This window comes from Pleurodeles waltl, chromosome 5 (genome assembly GCF_031143425.1).
Source record: "Pleurodeles waltl isolate 20211129_DDA chromosome 5, aPleWal1.hap1.20221129, whole genome shotgun sequence".
Taxonomy (NCBI): Eukaryota; Metazoa; Chordata; class Amphibia; order Caudata; family Salamandridae; genus Pleurodeles; species Pleurodeles waltl.
The window spans coordinates 14,278,142-14,294,666 of NC_090444.1; the positions used below are offsets into that span (position 1 = coordinate 14,278,142).

The 16,525-nt window shown below is 62.3% G+C and overlaps 1 protein-coding gene across 1 annotated transcript in view; it reads right to left on the reverse strand.

Annotated features, from left to right (window-relative positions):
* The window catches only part of LOC138295274 (zinc finger protein 850-like), an 85,735-nt gene extending 71,520 nt beyond the window's left edge, over nucleotides 1–14,215 (reverse strand). The window contains exon 1 of the mRNA XM_069233465.1: nucleotides 14,113–14,215. The gene's annotated coding sequence lies outside the window, so the exon portion shown is untranslated. The remainder of the gene's footprint in view (nucleotides 1–14,112) is intronic.
* Between the last annotated feature and the right edge of the window lie 2,310 nt (nucleotides 14,216–16,525).

A 16,525-nucleotide genomic window follows, 5' to 3' on the forward strand; every position in this document is an offset into this window, starting at 1 on the left:
TCGAAATGGGTAGTGACAAAGTGTGTGGGCTCATTGGACACCAAGACTGTAATTGAATTCCTAACAGAGGAGTTTTCTCGTGAGGGTATACCTAGTCATTTGGTGACTGACAATGGAGTGCAATTGACATCTCAAGAGATGCTGGACTTTTTGAAGTCGTTAGCTGTGGTTCATATGAGGACGGCCCTGTACTTACCCCAAGCTAATGGCCTTGCTGAAAGGATGAATAGGCTGGTGAAGTTTTGTGTTCGGGAAGCTGTAGAAACAAGGACACCATTGTCTGGCCTACTTAGAGAGATGTGGTGGGCACATCGTAATACTCCTAATACTGTCAATGTGATTTCCCCTTTTGAGTATTTAAAGGGCAGAGTTGGCTGTACCAAAATGAATCCAGCATGGATGAGGGGGATGTGGTTGCAGTCAGAACAACTGAGTGAAAAGCTGAACAAGGGGTATGAACATAGAAAAATCTATCAGCAAAAATATAAATCTAGATATGATTCTAAACATAGTGTTTCTGAAGTTCAATGGGTAGTGGGTGATATGGTGTTGGTGAAGAAACCTGGTTTTGGGAGGAAAAGGAGATCAGGATTCATGGGCCCTTTCCGCATCAAAGAAATAAGAAAGAATGTGGTGGTCTTGGACAACAATGATGTGTGGAGCATGTCCCGGATTGTGAAATGGAAGAAACTGAATTCACCTCAATGGCCTAATAGACCCGATGGGACAATGCATCAATTGCCAAATGGACCCAATGGGACAATGCATCAATCTGATATTCCAACTTCTAATGGACTTAATGGGTCCAACAAGTTTTATGACAAGTCCAAGGTTCCAACTGGGTTTGAGAGGAAATCTAGAGCTTGTTGCAAGCCACGATGGATGAAGGACTATGTGACTTAAACTTTTGAGCTTTGCAATTTCTCTGTGATACCTAGTTGAAACCTTAGCATTTGCTTTTCTTATTTTTTTTCTGTTTATTCCAAGTTCCTGTTGTTGTAATAGTATGGGTAAGGGGGATGTGTTATGTCTTACTTTGCAATAAGCTGACAGAGTCCTTGGTGTTCCACTAAGAACTCTGCCAGTTGCTAGGGTCTTCAGAATGTGATGGGAACTCGGAGATAATGTTCTGTGGCAGTTGGTGGAGACCTGGAGACTTTTGGCCTGTTCGGTTGGTGGCTCTTCAATAAACCTCTTCCTACCAAACCTACATGTGTAAGTGGCATCGTAACAGTATGTTTTAGTTACCTTAGGCGGGCTAGAAAAATATGCTAGAGAGATGGAGCTGTTTTAGATCTTACTCACCCCTTCTGGCAGTGGACAAACAACAGGTGTTCTGTTCACCCAGAAACTGAATTAGCAATTAATATGCCTTTAAATCTTATTCTTGTCACATTTGCTGTGTTCAGAGACAGAGGTCAAAAGTCACTGTCTTCTTCCTAACACACAAAATTCATATAACTAAGTCAACTTTACAAATATTTCAACTAATATTTCAGTAGCTGCGAAAGACCATTTTTTGTCATTCTGTATAATGAAAAAAATATTTTAACAGGATTAAAAAAAAAAGGATATGGGGGGTGCCCTTACCTGGTTCCAATTCATTCTTAGTAATAGGTCCTTTCATGTTTTTGAGGTTTGCTGGACCTCAGACATGTTTTCATTGAACAGTGCAGTCCCTCAGGGCTTCTCATTAAATCATATGCTTTCATCTCACAGAGGTCAAGACAGTTCACCTTACAAAATCCTGGCACTTTCTACCCCTGATGAGTGGTTGAAGAGCTTTGATTTAAGAAACTGTGCGATTATGGGCAACTCATACCCTTTTTGAGCCTCTGTTCACAGATCTAACAGTACATCAGAACTTTGGAAAAGGCTTCACAGAAGCAATAAAACCATAAAGGGCATAAAGTCATTACAACGCCCCAGCTCTGTATTCATTCACACATTCAGGGCTGTTTAGTGGCATGAGGCTGGACTTCCAACTGTCTGTAGCTAAACACACTCCTGAAGCTGCAGCCTTCCAGCCACCAGTAGAGACTCTTTTGTAGCTGTGGCAGCTCCTCATGAGCCTCCGAGGACCCCACAGAGAACTTCACCTCTTCACCACCCCCGCCTGCTCCCCAGACCATCCCCTGAGCCCCCCACCCTCCAGGACCCCATGCACAGCTTTACCACTGCTCCACCCCCGCCTGCTCCCCAGATCTCTTCCTGCCCCCCACCACCCCCAGGACCCCATGCACAGCTTCACCTCTGCACCACCCCTGCCTGCTCCCCAGACCAGCCCCGAGACCCCCACCCTCCAGGACCCCATGCACATCTTCACCTCTGCATCCCCCGCCCCAGACCATCCCCTGAGCCCCCCACCCTCCAGGTCCCATATACAGCTTCACCTCTGCACCCACCTCCCCAGACCATCCCTGAGCCCCCCCACCCTCCAGGACCCCATGCACAACTTCACCTCTGCACCCCCCCCAGACCAGCCCCTGCTCCAGGACCCCATGCACAGCTTTACCACTGCGCCACCCCGCCTGCTCCCCAGAACTCCTCCTGCCCCCCAGGACCCCATGCACAGCTTCACCTCTGCACCCCCCTCCCCAGACCATCCCCTGAGCCCCCCACCACCCCCAGGACCCCATGCACAGCTTAATCTCTGCACCGCCCCCGCAACGCTCCCGAGATCACCCCCTGCTCCTCCTCCAGGACCCCATGCACAGCTTTACCACTGCGCCACCCCCGCCTGCTCCCCAGATCTCCTCCTGCCCCCCACCACCCCCAGGACCCCATGCACAGCTTCACCTCTGCACCACCCCTGCCTGCTCCCCAGACCAGCCCCCGAGACCCCCACCCTCCAGGACCCCATGCACATCTTCACCTCTGCATCCCCCTCCCCAGACCATCCCCTGAGCCCCCCACCCTCCAGGTCCCATATACAGCTTCACCTCTGCACCCACCTCCCCAGACCATCCCTGAGACCCCCACCCTCCAGGACCCCATGCACAACTTCACCTCTGCACCCCCCCCAGACCAGCCCCTGCTCCAGGACCCCATGCACAGCTTCACCTCTGCACCACCCCTGCCTGCTCCCCAGACCAGCCCCCGAGACCCCCACCCTCCAGGACCCCATGCACATCTTCACCTCTGCACCCCCCCTCCCCAGACCATCCCCTGAGCTCCCCACCCTCCAGGCCCCATGCACAGCTTCACCTCTGCACCCCCCCCTCCCAGACCATCCCTGAGCCCCCCACCCTCCAGGACCCCATGCACAACTTCACCTCTGCACCCCCCCCAGACCAGCCCCTGCTCCAGGACCCCATGGAGAAGTGTGGCTCAATGGTTAGAGCGGCAGACCCTGAAGCAGAGATCTGGCTCAAGACCAGGGTTCAAGTCCCGCTTTGGCAGGTCTTGGGCTCAATTCCCCTTGACCAGATAATTCTCGCCTCAGTGCCTAATCTAATTCATGGGTCCCACTCTGCAACTCTGGGCAATAGCTTGCTTAATCTCCACAACGGCCCCAACAGCGCTTGGATGCCTGGCTTCACCCTGGGGGTGCTCAGGAGTGGGCGCCTCACAGAGAAAAGCCAGGAGGGGTTCCTTACCGGTATGAGTACAGCGCCTTGAGACCCTAACGGGTGAGTAGTGCGCTATACAAGTGCTAATTTATTTATTATTATTATTATTATGCACAGCTTTACCACTGCACTACCCCCGCCTGCTCCCCAGAACTCCTCCTGCCCCCCACCACCCCCAGGACCCCATGCACAGCTTCACCTCTGCACCACCCCTGCTTGCTCCCCAGACCAGCCCCCGAGACCCCCACCCTCCAGGACCCCATGCACATCTTCACCTCTGCATCCCCCTCCCCAGACCATCCCCTGAGCCCCCGACCCTCCAGGTCCCATATACAGCTTCACCTCTGCACCCCCCTCCCCAGACCATCCCCTGAGCCCCCCACCCTCCAGGACCCCATGCACAGCTTCACCTCTGCACCCTCCTCCCCAGATCATCACTTAGCCCCCCACCATCCCCAGGACCCCATGCACAGCTTCACCTCTGCACCACCATCCCTTGACCATCCCGAGCCCCCACCACCCTCAGGACCCCATGCACAGCTTCACCTCTGCACCACCGCCCACTGCTCCCTTCACCCCCTCCCCCCTCCAGGACCCCATGCACAGCTTCACCTCTGCACCACCGCCCACTGCTCCCTTCACCCCCTCCTCCCATCCAGGCCCCCATGCACAGCTTCACCTTCTGCACCACCGCCCACTGCTCCCTTCACCCCCTGAGCCCCCCACCCTCCAAGCCCCCATGCACAGCTTCACCCCTGCACCACCGCCCACTGCTCCCCAGACCACCCCGAGCCCCCCACCCTCCAAGCCCCCATGCACAGCTTCACCCCTGCACCGCCCGCCGCCCCACTGCTCCCCAGATCTCCTCCTGCCCCCCACTACACCCAGGACCCCATGCACAGCTTCACCTCTGCACCCCCCTCCCCAGACCATCCCCTGAGCCCCCCACCCTCCAGGCCCCATGCACAGCTTCACCTCTGCACCACCCTCCCCAGACCATCCCCTGAGCCCCCCACCCTCCAGGACCCCATGCACAGCTTCACCTCTGCAACCCCCTCCCCAGACCATCCCCTGAGCCCCCACCCTCCAGGACCCCATGCACAGCTTCACCTCTGCACCCCCCTCCGCAGACCATCCCCTGAGCCCCCACTCTCCAGGACCCCATGCACAGCTTCACCTCTGCACCCCCCTCCGCAGGCCATCCCCTGAGCCCCCACCCTCCAGGACCCCATGCACAGCTTCACCTCTGCACCACCCCGCCGACCATCCCCTGAGCCCCCCACCCTCCAGGACCCCATGCACAGCTTCACCTCTGCTCCCCCCTCCCCAGACCATCCCCTGAGCCCCCCACCCTCCAGGACCCCATGCACAGCTTCACCTGTGCACCACCCCCCACTGCTCCCCAGACCATCCCCTGAGCCCCCACCCTCCAGGACCCCATGCACAGCTTCACCTCTGCAACCCCATCCCCAGACCATCCCCTGAGCCCCCCACCCTCCAGGACCCCATGCACAGCTTCACCTCTGCACCCCCCTCCCCAGACCATCCCCTGAGCCCCCACCCTCCAGGACCCCATGCACAGCTTCACCTCTGCACCCCCCTCCCCAGACCATCCCCTGAGCCCCCCACCCTCCAGGACCCCATGCACAGCTTCACCTCTGTACCCCCCCCCGACCATCCCCTGAGCCCCCCACCCTCCAGGACCCCATGCACAGCTTCACCTCTGCACCCCCCTCCCCAGACCATCCCCTGAGCCCCCCACCCTCCAGGCCCCCATGCACAGCTTCACCTCTGCAACCCCCTCCCCAGACCATCCCCTGAGCACCCCACCATCCAGGACCCCGTACACAGCTTCACCTCTGCACCCCCCTCCCCAGACCATCCCCTGAGCCCCCCACCCTCCAGGCCCCCATGCACAGCTTCACCTCTGCACCACCCTCCCCAGACCATCCCCTGAGCCCCCACCCTCCAGGACCCCGTACACAGCTTTACCACTGCATCGCCCCCGCCCCAGACCATCCCCTGAGCCCCCCACCCTCCAGGACCCCGTACACAGCTTCACCTCTGCACCCCCCTCCCCAGACCATCCCCTGAGCCCCCCACCCTCCAGGCCCCCATGCACAGCTTCACCTCTGCACCCCCCTCCCCAGACCATCCCCTGAGCCCCCCACCCTCCAGGACCCCGTACACAGCTTCACCTCTGCACCACCCCCCACTGCTCCCCAGATCTCCTCCTGCCCCCCACCCCCCCCCAGGACCCCATGCACAGCTTCACCTCTGCACCCCCCTCCCCAGACCATCCCCTGAGCCCCCCACCCTCCAGGACCCCGTACACAGCTTCACCTCTGCACCCCCCTCCCCAGACCATCCCCTGAGCCCCCACCCTCCAGGCCCCCATGCACAGCTTCACCTCTGCACCCCCCTCCCCAGACCATCCCCGAGCCCCCCACCCTCCAGGACCCCATGCACAGCTTCACCTCTGTACCCCCCCCCGACCATCCCCTGAGCCCCCCACCCTCCAGGACCCCATGCACAGCTTCACCTCTGCAACCCCCTCCCCAGACCATCCCCTGAGCCCCCCACCCTCCAGGACCCCGTACACAGCTTCACCTCTGCACCCCCCTCCCCAGACCATCCCCTGAGCCCCCACCCTCCAGGCCCCCATGCACAGCTTCACCTCTGCACCCCCCTCCCCAGACCATCCCCGAGCCCCCCACCCTCCAGGACCCCATGCACAGCTTCACCTCTGTACCCCCCCCCGACCATCCCCTGAGCCCCCCACCCTCCAGGACCCCATGCACAGCTTCACCTCTGCACCCCCCTCCGCAGACCATCCCCTGAGCCCCCCACCCTCCAGGCCCCCATGCACAGCTTCACCTCTGCACCACTCCCCAGACCATCCCCTGAGCCCCCCACCCTCCAGGACCCCATGCACAGCTTCACCTCTGCACCCCCCTCCCCAGACCATCCCCGAGCCCCCCACCCTCCAGGACCCCATGCACAGCTTCACCTCTGTACCCCCCCGACCATCCCCTGAGCCCCCCACCCTCCAGGACCCCATGCACAGCTTCACCTCTGCACCACTCCGCAGACCATCCCCGAGCCCCCCACCCTCCAGGACCCCATGCACAGCTTCACCTCTGTACCCCCCCCCCGACCATCCCCTGAGCCCCCCACCCTCCAGGACCCCATGCACAGCTTCACCTCTGCAACCCCCTCCCCAGACCATCCCCTGAGCCCCCCACCCTCCAGGACCCCGTACACAGCTTCACCTCTGCACCCCCCTCCCCAGACCATCCCCTGAGCCCCCACCCTCCAGGCCCCCATGCACAGCTTCACCTCTGCACCCCCCTCCCCAGACCATCCCCGAGCCCCCCACCCTCCAGGACCCCGTACACAGCTTCACCTCTGCACCCCCCTCCCCAGACCGCACTCTGAGCCCCCCACCCTCCAGGCCCCCATGCACAGCTTCACCTCTGTACCCCCCCGACCATCCCCTGAGCCCCCCACCCTCCAGGACCCCATGCACAGCTTCACCTCTGCACCCCCCTCCCCAGACCATCCCCGAGCCCCCCACCCTCCAGGCCCCCATGCACAGCTTTACCTCTGAAACCCCCCCCCCGACCATCCCCTGAGCCCCCCACCCTCCAGGACCCCATGCACAGCTTCACCTCTGCACCCCCCTCCCCAGACCATCCCCGAGCCCCCCACCCTCCAGGCCCCCATGCACAGCTTTACCTCTGAAACCCCCCCCCGACCATCCCCTGAGCCCCCCACCCTCCAGGACCCCATGCACAGCTTCACCTCTGCACCCCCTCCCCAGACCATCCCCGAGCCCCCCACCCTCCAGGACCCCATGCACAGCTTTACCTCTGAACCCCCTCCCCAGACCATCCCCGAGCCCCCCACCCTCCAGGCCCCCATGCACAGCTTCACCTCTGCACCCCCCTCCCCAGACCATCCCCTGAGCCCCCACCCTCCAGGACCCCGTACACAGCTTCACCTCTGCACCCCCCTCCCCAGACCACCCCCTGAGCCCCCCACCCTCCAGGCCCCCATGCACAGCTTCACCTCTGCACCCCCCTCCCCAGACCATCCCCTGAGCCTCCCACCCTCCAGGACCCCATGCACAGCTTCACCTCTGCACCCCCCTCCCCAGACCATCCCCTGAGCCCCCACCCTCCAGGACCCCATGCACAGCTTCACCTCTGCAACCCCCTCCCCAGACCATCCCCTGAGCCCCCCACCCTCCAGGACCCCATGCACAGCTTCACCTCTGCAACCCCCTCCCCAGACCACCCCCTGAGCCCCCCACCCTCCAGGCCCCCATGCACAGCTTCACCTCTGCACCCCCCTCCCCAGACCACCCCCTGAGCCCCCCACCCTCCAGGCCCCCATGCACAGCTTCACCTCTGCACCCCCCTCCCCAGACCATCCCCTGAGCCCCCCACCCTCCAGGCCCCCATGCACAGCTTCACCTCTGCAACCCCCTCCCCAGACCACCCCCTGAGCCCCCCACCCTCCAGGACCCCATGCACAGCTTCACCTCTGCACCCCCCTCCCCAGACCATCCCCTGAGCCCCCCACCCTCCAGGCCCCCATGCACAGCTTCACCTCTGCAACCCCCTCCCCAGACCACCCCCTGAGCCCCCCACCCTCCAGGACCCCATGCACAGCTTCACCTCTGCAACCCCCTCCCCAGACCATCCCCTGAGCCCCCCACCCTCCAGGACCCCATGCACAGCTTCACCTCTGCACCACCCTCCCCAGACCATCCCCTGAGCCCCCCACCCTCCAGGCCCCCATGCACAGCTTCACCTCTGCAACCCCCTCCCCAGACCACCCCCTGAGCCCCCCACCCTCCAGGACCCCATGCACAGCTTCACCTCTGCACCCCCCTCCCCAGACCATCCCCTGAGCCCCCACCCTCCAGGACCCCATGCACAGCTTCACCTCTGCACCACTCCCCACTGCTCCCCAGACCACCCCCTGAGCCCCCCACCCCCAGGACCCCATGCAGCTTCACCTGTGCACCACCCCCCACTGCTCCCCAGACCACCCCCTGAGCCCCCTACCCTCCAGGACCCCATGCACAGCTTCACCTCTGCACCCCCCTCCCCAGACCATCCCCTGAGCCCCCCACCCTCCAGGACCCCATGCACAGCTTCACCTCTGCACCCCCCTCCCCAGACCATCCCCTGAGCCCCCCACCCTCCAGGCCCCCATGCACAGCTTCACCTCTGCAACCCCCTCCCCAGACCACCCCCTGAGCCCCCCACCCTCCAGGACCCCATGCACAGCTTCACCTCTGCAACCCCCTCCCCAGACCATCCCCTGAGCCCCCCACCCTCCAGGCCCCCATGCACAGCTTCACCTCTGCACCCCCCTCCCCAGACCATCCCCGAGCCCCCCACCCTCCAGGCCCCCATGCACAGCTTCACCTCTGCAACCCCCTCCCCAGACCACCCCCTGAGCCCCCCACCCTCCAGGACCCCATGCACAGCTTCACCTCTGCAACCCCCTCCCCAGACCATCCCCGAGCCCCCCACCCTCCAGGCCCCCATGCACAGCTTCACTTCTGCACCCCCCTCCCCAGACCATCCCCTGAGCCCCCCACCCTCCAGGCCCCCATGCACAGCTTCACCTCTGCACCCCCCTCCCCAGACCATCCCCTGAGCCCCCCACCATCCAGGACCCCGTACACAGCTTCACCTCTGCACCCCCCTCCCCAGACCATCCCCTGAGCCCCCCACCCTCCAGGCCCCCATGCACAGCTTCACCTCTGCACCACCCTCCCCAGACCATCCCCTGAGCCCCCACCCTCCAGGACCCCGTACACAGCTTTACCACTGCATCGCCCCCGCCCCAGACCATCCCCTGAGCCCCCCACCCTCCAGGACCCCGTACACAGCTTCACCTCTGCACCCCCCTCCCCAGACCATCCCCTGAGCCCCCCACCCTCCAGGCCCCCATGCACAGCTTCACCTCTGCACCCCCCTCCCCAGACCATCCCCTGAGCCCCCCACCCTCCAGGACCCCGTACACAGCTTCACCTCTGCACCACCCCCCACTGCTCCCCAGATCTCCTCCTGCCCCCCACCCCCCCCCAGGACCCCATGCACAGCTTCACCTCTGCACCCCCCTCCCCAGACCATCCCCTGAGCCCCCCACCCTCCAGGACCCCGTACACAGCTTCACCTCTGCACCCCCCTCCCCAGACCATCCCCTGAGCCCCCACCCTCCAGGCCCCCATGCACAGCTTCACCTCTGCACCCCCCTCCCCAGACCATCCCCGAGCCCCCCACCCTCCAGGACCCCATGCACAGCTTCACCTCTGTACCCCCCCCCGACCATCCCCTGAGCCCCCCACCCTCCAGGACCCCATGCACAGCTTCACCTCTGCAACCCCCTCCCCAGACCATCCCCTGAGCCCCCCACCCTCCAGGACCCCGTACACAGCTTCACCTCTGCACCCCCCTCCCCAGACCATCCCCTGAGCCCCCACCCTCCAGGCCCCCATGCACAGCTTCACCTCTGCACCCCCCTCCCCAGACCATCCCCGAGCCCCCCACCCTCCAGGACCCCATGCACAGCTTCACCTCTGTACCCCCCCCCGACCATCCCCTGAGCCCCCCACCCTCCAGGACCCCATGCACAGCTTCACCTCTGCACCCCCCTCCGCAGACCATCCCCTGAGCCCCCCACCCTCCAGGCCCCCATGCACAGCTTCACCTCTGCACCACTCCCCAGACCATCCCCTGAGCCCCCCACCCTCCAGGACCCCATGCACAGCTTCACCTCTGCACCCCCCTCCCCAGACCATCCCCGAGCCCCCCACCCTCCAGGACCCCATGCACAGCTTCACCTCTGTACCCCCCCGACCATCCCCTGAGCCCCCCACCCTCCAGGACCCCATGCACAGCTTCACCTCTGCACCACTCCGCAGACCATCCCCGAGCCCCCCACCCTCCAGGACCCCATGCACAGCTTCACCTCTGTACCCCCCCCCCCGACCATCCCCTGAGCCCCCCACCCTCCAGGACCCCATGCACAGCTTCACCTCTGCAACCCCCTCCCCAGACCATCCCCTGAGCCCCCCACCCTCCAGGACCCCGTACACAGCTTCACCTCTGCACCCCCCTCCCCAGACCATCCCCTGAGCCCCCACCCTCCAGGCCCCCATGCACAGCTTCACCTCTGCACCCCCCTCCCCAGACCATCCCCGAGCCCCCCACCCTCCAGGACCCCGTACACAGCTTCACCTCTGCACCCCCCTCCCCAGACCGCACTCTGAGCCCCCCACCCTCCAGGCCCCCATGCACAGCTTCACCTCTGTACCCCCCCGACCATCCCCTGAGCCCCCCACCCTCCAGGACCCCATGCACAGCTTCACCTCTGCACCCCCCTCCCCAGACCATCCCCGAGCCCCCCACCCTCCAGGCCCCCATGCACAGCTTTACCTCTGAAACCCCCCCCCCGACCATCCCCTGAGCCCCCCACCCTCCAGGACCCCATGCACAGCTTCACCTCTGCACCCCCCTCCCCAGACCATCCCCGAGCCCCCCACCCTCCAGGCCCCCATGCACAGCTTTACCTCTGAAACCCCCCCCCGACCATCCCCTGAGCCCCCCACCCTCCAGGACCCCATGCACAGCTTCACCTCTGCACCCCCTCCCCAGACCATCCCCGAGCCCCCCACCCTCCAGGACCCCATGCACAGCTTTACCTCTGAACCCCCTCCCCAGACCATCCCCGAGCCCCCCACCCTCCAGGCCCCCATGCACAGCTTCACCTCTGCACCCCCCTCCCCAGACCATCCCCTGAGCCCCCACCCTCCAGGACCCCGTACACAGCTTCACCTCTGCACCCCCCTCCCCAGACCACCCCCTGAGCCCCCCACCCTCCAGGCCCCCATGCACAGCTTCACCTCTGCACCCCCCTCCCCAGACCATCCCCTGAGCCTCCCACCCTCCAGGACCCCATGCACAGCTTCACCTCTGCACCCCCCTCCCCAGACCATCCCCTGAGCCCCCACCCTCCAGGACCCCATGCACAGCTTCACCTCTGCAACCCCCTCCCCAGACCATCCCCTGAGCCCCCCACCCTCCAGGACCCCATGCACAGCTTCACCTCTGCAACCCCCTCCCCAGACCACCCCCTGAGCCCCCCACCCTCCAGGCCCCCATGCACAGCTTCACCTCTGCACCCCCCTCCCCAGACCACCCCCTGAGCCCCCCACCCTCCAGGCCCCCATGCACAGCTTCACCTCTGCACCCCCCTCCCCAGACCATCCCCTGAGCCCCCCACCCTCCAGGCCCCCATGCACAGCTTCACCTCTGCAACCCCCTCCCCAGACCACCCCCTGAGCCCCCCACCCTCCAGGACCCCATGCACAGCTTCACCTCTGCACCCCCCTCCCCAGACCATCCCCTGAGCCCCCCACCCTCCAGGCCCCCATGCACAGCTTCACCTCTGCAACCCCCTCCCCAGACCACCCCCTGAGCCCCCCACCCTCCAGGACCCCATGCACAGCTTCACCTCTGCAACCCCCTCCCCAGACCATCCCCTGAGCCCCCCACCCTCCAGGACCCCATGCACAGCTTCACCTCTGCACCACCCTCCCCAGACCATCCCCTGAGCCCCCCACCCTCCAGGCCCCCATGCACAGCTTCACCTCTGCAACCCCCTCCCCAGACCACCCCCTGAGCCCCCCACCCTCCAGGACCCCATGCACAGCTTCACCTCTGCACCCCCCTCCCCAGACCATCCCCTGAGCCCCCACCCTCCAGGACCCCATGCACAGCTTCACCTCTGCACCACTCCCCACTGCTCCCCAGACCACCCCCTGAGCCCCCCACCCCCAGGACCCCATGCAGCTTCACCTGTGCACCACCCCCCACTGCTCCCCAGACCACCCCCTGAGCCCCCTACCCTCCAGGACCCCATGCACAGCTTCACCTCTGCACCCCCCTCCCCAGACCATCCCCTGAGCCCCCCACCCTCCAGGACCCCATGCACAGCTTCACCTCTGCACCCCCCTCCCCAGACCATCCCCTGAGCCCCCCACCCTCCAGGCCCCCATGCACAGCTTCACCTCTGCAACCCCCTCCCCAGACCACCCCCTGAGCCCCCCACCCTCCAGGACCCCATGCACAGCTTCACCTCTGCAACCCCCTCCCCAGACCATCCCCTGAGCCCCCCACCCTCCAGGCCCCCATGCACAGCTTCACCTCTGCACCCCCCTCCCCAGACCATCCCCGAGCCCCCCACCCTCCAGGCCCCCATGCACAGCTTCACCTCTGCAACCCCCTCCCCAGACCACCCCCTGAGCCCCCCACCCTCCAGGACCCCATGCACAGCTTCACCTCTGCAACCCCCTCCCCAGACCATCCCCGAGCCCCCCACCCTCCAGGCCCCCATGCACAGCTTCACCTCTGCACCCCCCTCCCCAGACCATCCCCTGAGCCCCCCACCCTCCAGGACCCCGTACACAGCTTCACCTCTGCACCCCCCTCCCCAGACCACCCCATGAGCCCCCCACCCTCCAGGACCCCATGCACAGCTTCACCTCTGCACCACTCCCCACTGCTCCCCAGACCACCCCCTGAGCCCCCCACCCCCAGGACCCCATGCAGCTTCACCTGTGCACCACCCCCCACTGCTCCCCAGACCACCCCCTGAGCCCCCTACCCTCCAGGACCCCATGCACAGCTTCACCTCTGCACCCCCCTCCCCAGACCATCCCCTGAGCCCCCCACCCTCCAGGACCCCATGCACAGCTTCACCTCTGCACCCCCCTCCCCAGACCATCCCCTGAGCCCCCCACCCTCCAGGCCCCCATGCACAGCTTCACCTCTGCAACCCCCTCCCCAGACCACCCCCTGAGCCCCCCACCCTCCAGGACCCCATGCACAGCTTCACCTCTGCAACCCCCTCCCCAGACCATCCCCTGAGCCCCCCACCCTCCAGGCCCCCATGCACAGCTTCACCTCTGCACCCCCCTCCCCAGACCATCCCCGAGCCCCCCACCCTCCAGGCCCCCATGCACAGCTTCACCTCTGCAACCCCCTCCCCAGACCACCCCCTGAGCCCCCCACCCTCCAGGACCCCATGCACAGCTTCACCTCTGCAACCCCCTCCCCAGACCATCCCCGAGCCCCCCACCCTCCAGGCCCCCATGCACAGCTTCACCTCTGCACCCCCCTCCCCAGACCATCCCCTGAGCCCCCCACCCTCCAGGACCCCGTACACAGCTTCACCTCTGCACCCCCCTCCCCAGACCACCCCATGAGCCCCCCACCCTCCAGGCCCCATGCACAGCTTCACCTCTGCACCACCCTCCCCAGACCATCCCCTGAGCCCCCACCCTCCAGGACCCCATGCACAGCTTCACCTCTGCACCCCCCGCCTCTCCCTCCTGTTTATTTTTTCTATTTAACAGGTTCGAGATAAGCACTGACTCAGTACAAAATGTGTCTAATCCAAGACTAAGCAGTGTACCTGAAACCCCATAAAACACAAAGACAAGGCCTGTACTCACTCGGACACGGAGCTCACTCCCTGCTCTTCACCACTGAAGCAAATCCCGGGTCAGGTGTCAGCTGTGCAGGTGGCTCGCCTTCCTGACCCTGCGCATGCGCGGAGTCAACCCTTCGTCCCGCGCACCCGCAGTCACCGCGCGCATGCGTAGAGCAGATTCGCTATAAAGCTGCGCATGCGCTGACAATTTTCTTAGGCTGTACGTGTGCGGGGAGGGGGGGGGCAAAGCGTCCTCACTCTGCGCATACGCAAATCTCTAAAAAATCAATAAAAACACACAACTAGTGACTTGACCTCGGCGCATGCGCAGACAGATCTACTCTCCGGTAAATTACACTTTTTCTGCAGTTTTCAATAGCGCCAAGTTAACTGGTTTGCACCGGATCATGCGACGTTGAGCCAGCGCCGAGACTCGCACCAGGTTCCCCAGCTCCTGCCCTTCTGCCACATGCTCTTCACTAGCACTGCCTCCTATTCTGAGCATCACCCGAGGCAAGAGCACCCCAAAACACAGCCGGCCGAACCCCGAAACACCACTCCCCCCAGACGGAACAAAAGTCAAAGGGGGGAGTTCAAAGGCACTGAGTACCCACAGCGGCCAGGAGTTCCTGTCAATATAAGTGAACGAATGACCCCTTCGTGTGCACTCGCTGGACGACGCCCAGTCCGGGTTCCGCAGCAACCGCAGTACGGTGGCAGCTCTTCTCCCCACCACCGACGACATCCGATCACTTCTAGACCGCAGCCACACCGCAGCGCTTCTACTCCTCGAATTGAACGGTTAAACACGTCTGTGAAACCCGACTAGAAATTAGACATTCAAGCAAACAATGCTGCATTTTCAGACAACAGAAGTTTTGAATTTCAAAGCTTATGTTGGAAATACATAAAACCTATTGATATAAAACATGTTCCTAAATAAACTTAGAGCAGAAACTGAAACCATACATTGAAATATATTACTGTGACCGGGGCCTGCGTGGAAGGAATACTCAGAACGCGCTGTTCCGGTGTACCAGTGTTTTATTGGATTAAGGTGGTAATTGGTGAGTTAAGGTACAGGTATGTTTAAGATCTTTCTTCTTGGGCGGTGGGTGGAATGGCTGTTTCAGTTGTGGTATATTCTTCACTCGTCTCTTTCTTTGTTTTCTTGGCGTACAGGTTTCCCCGGGAAGCACATGTGGAGAGAACAGAGGAAATAAGGTAAGTGGTCAGGTTGCCTTAGTTCAGGTCTTTTTATTATGTTTCCTTCCTGTCTTTCTCTCTCTCAACAGGGTTTATCTTTATCTGTCTCTCTTCTGTTTTCTGTCTTTTCTATGCGCTGTCCTGGAATGGTCCGCTTGGTCTTATTATATTGCTCAGTGCCTTTTTTCCTTTTCTTAGGTGCCTCTGCCTTTGGTGCGCAGTGCCTTTAAAGTGCAATAGTCTACTAAAAGTGCTTTATGGTGCTCAATTGGTGGGGTGTCTTGTTTCGCCCCCTTCCTCCTTTTCACTGTCCGTTTTGTTCCCTTTTCCGTTATCCCCTTCTTCCCCCCCCCTTACATACAGGTCTCTCACACTCTCTCTCTCTTTCTCTCTCTCGTTTTCTCACAGGTATGTGATCCCACGCACCTGGAGTTGCCACGCTTCTCCAGAAGAGTGGTGGGCGGTAGCGTTCCGTCCTCCCGGTTGCCTGTCTTAGCTGAACCCATCAGATGCCTCCGGTTGCCTTCCCGAGTCGAAGACGGGAGTCGCTGTTTCTCGTGTCTTGAGACGCCACCACTCTCCCTCTCCTTCGTCCTGCTGATGAGCATTTTCCTTCTCCTCTCGTGGTTGAGTTTCTTCCTCCTCCTTCCGTGGTCGTTCGTTTGTGTCTTCCGAACCGCCGACATCCGCAAGTGCTGCCAGTGGCTGTTTTGACCTCTCAATGGCCCGCCATTCATGACCATCCCACCAATCACAGGACGGGAGGCGGGTCAGACTACGAGCACCAGGGGCAGAGTCAGCACAAGTCAGGGATGTGTGCGGGCGATCGTAATCCAGCCCGTCACAAACACTCCCCCTAGAGAGTGGCCTGTCGAGACACTTTGAGGCAGGATACCGGGACAGAAAATCCGCCGTCACCATTTGGCTACCCGGGAGATGCTGGATCTGAAACGAAAAAGGCTGTAAGGAAAGGAACCAGCGCAGAACACGGGAATTGGTATCCTTATTGTGGGCAAGCCAGGTGAGAGGAGCATGATCAGTAACCAGGGTAAATGTTCTGCCAGACAGATAGTACCTAAGAGATTCAATAGCCCATTTAATGGACAAACACTCCTTCTCTATAGCCGGATAATGCCGTCCACGGGGAAGAAGTTTCCGGCTGATGTACAAAAGGGGGTGAAGGGAGCCATCTTCCTGCGGTTGCGACAGCACATCTCCAAGGCCCACCT